Raw genomic sequence first — 2,518 nt, 5'->3', positions numbered from 1 at the left:
CAGCATATAATAAAATGACTCTTCCTTTCCAATTATAATCCCCTTGATCTTTCATTGTCTTATTGCTATTGCTAAAACTTCAAGAATTCTGTTGAAGAGATATGGAGAGAGTGAACAGCCTTGTCTTGTTCCTGATTTTAGTGGAATTTCCTTGAGTTTCTCTCCATTTAATTTGGTGTTGTCTGTCATATTGCTATATATTACTTTATTATATTTACATATGTTCATTGTATCCCTGATCTCTTCAAGAACTTTATCATCCCCGCGATGCTGTGGCTTGCGCTGGAAGAAGCGGAAGAAGATGGCGCTCACCAGCTTTTTACCTGCGCCCACTCAGCTGTCTCAGGACCAACTTGAAGCTGAAGAAAGAGCAAGATCTCAGAGATCACGACAGACCTCTTTGGTCTCTTCACGAAGGGAGCCTCCTCTGTACGGGTACCGGAAAGGCTGGATCCCGCGCTTGTTAGAGGATTTTAGAGATGGAGGTGCTTTCCCAGAAATCCATGTGGCCCAGTAACCCCTGGATATGGGGCGAAAGAAAAAAATGTCGAATGCACTGGCCATACAGGTGGATCCTGAAGGGAAAATCAAATACGATGCAATCGCTCGACAGGGGCAGTCCAAAGTCAAGGTCATTTACATCAAATACACTGACCTGGTTCCAAAGGAGGTTATGAATGCAGATGACCCAGACCTGCAAAGGCCTGATGAAGAAGCTATTAAGGAGATAACAGAGAAGACAAGAGTAGCCCTGGAGAAGTCCGTATCGCAGAAGGTTGCTGCAGCCATGCCAGTTCGTGCAGCTGACAAGTTGGCTCCTGCTCAGTATATCCGCTACACACCGTCTCAACAAGGTGTAGCATTCAACTCTGGAGCTAAACAGAGAGTTATTCGGATGGTAGAAATGCAGAAAGATCCAATGGAGCCACCAAGATTCAAGATTAATAAGAAAATTCCTCGGGGACCACCGTCTCCTCCTGCACCTGTGATGCATTCTCCTAGTCGGAAGATGACTGTAAAGGAACAGCAAGAGTGGAAGATTCCCCCGTGTATTTCCAACTGGAAGAACGCAAAGGGTTATACAATTCCTCTGGATAAGCGGCTGGCTGCTGATGGAAGAGGACTTCAGACGGTGCACATAAACGAAAATTTTGCCAAACTGGCTGAAGCTCTATACATTGCTGATCGGAAGGCTCGTGAAGCTGTGGAAATGCGAGCCCAAGTGGAGAGAAAGATGGCTCAGAAAGAAAAGGAGAAGCATGAAGAGAAACTTAGAGAAATGGCCCAGAAAGCCAGAGAGAGGAGAGCTGGGATCAAAACCTACGTGGAAAAAGAGGATGGAGAAGCACGCGAAAGGGATGAAATTCGTCATGACAGGCGAAAAGAGAGACAGCATGACCGGAACCTTTCCAGGGCAGCCCCTGATAAGAGGTCAAAACTACAGAGAAATGAAAATCGGGATATCAGTGAAGTCATTGCTCTTGGTGTGCCCAATCCTCGAACTTCCAATGAAGTTCAGTATGACCAGAGGCTCTTCAACCAAACCAAGGGTATGGACAGTGGATTTGCAGGTGGAGAAGATGAAATTTATAATGTTTATGATCAGGCCTGGAGAGGTGGTAAAGATATGGCTCAAAGCATCTACAGGCCCACTAAAAATCTGGACAAGGATATGTATGGTGATGACCTAGAAACCAGGATAAAGACAAACAGATTTGTTCCTGATAAGGAGTTTTCTGGTTCAGATCGTAGACAGAGAAACCGAGAGGGACCAGTTCAGTTTGAGGAAGATCCTTTTGGTTTGGACAAATTTTTGGAAGAAGCCAAACAGCATGGTGGTTCTAAAAGACCTTCTGATAGCAGTCGCCCTAAGGAGCATGAGCACGAAGGCAAGAAGCGGAGGAAAGAGTAGATAGGATCCTCTCCTGAAAGCCAGTGGACTCTGTTCAGACCCTGATGATGCAGATCATTGGGAAACCTTTTGTAAACCATCAGGATAAAAACCAAATCTGGGCGGGAGAGCCCAGCACTACTTTTTATTCCAGGAGATGGGGGGAGGGGTTTGGATATTCTACTTTGGATTAGTTTTTTTTTTAAGAATGGGTTATGTTTGTGCTTCTCCCATCGTGCAGCACTTATAGGAAATACTGCCTGCCCCACAGAGAATTAAGACCACTTCTTGTATGTGACATTTTAATATTTTGTGTAAGAACTTTCAGAATAAAATTACTCCCCCCCCCAAAAAAAAGAACTTTATCATGAAGGGATGTTGGATTTTTGTCAAATGCTTTTTCAGCATCCAATGAAATAATCATATGGTTTTCCCCTTCAGTTTACTTATATGATGGATTATATTGATATATTTTCATATGTTGAGCCAGCTCTGCATCTCTGAGATGAAGCCAACTTGATAATGATGGATGATTTTTTTTGGTGTGTTCTTGGATTCGGTTTGCCAGTATTTTATTATTTTTGCATCCTTGTTCATGAGTGAAGCTGGTCTATAATTCTCTTTCTT

General features: G+C 43.5%; 1 pseudogene; it reads left to right on the top strand.

The window, feature by feature from the left end:
* Positions 1-294: 294 nt before the first annotated feature.
* Positions 295-2,224, top strand: LOC130870403 (SNW domain-containing protein 1-like; annotated as a pseudogene).
* Positions 2,225-2,518: the final 294 nt, after the last annotated feature.

Source organism: Chionomys nivalis, chromosome 2, assembly GCF_950005125.1.
Source record: "Chionomys nivalis chromosome 2, mChiNiv1.1, whole genome shotgun sequence".
Taxonomy (NCBI): Eukaryota; Metazoa; Chordata; class Mammalia; order Rodentia; family Cricetidae; genus Chionomys; species Chionomys nivalis.
Note: the sequence above shows the minus strand (reverse complement) of the source record. Positions and strands in the feature narration are given on the sequence as shown.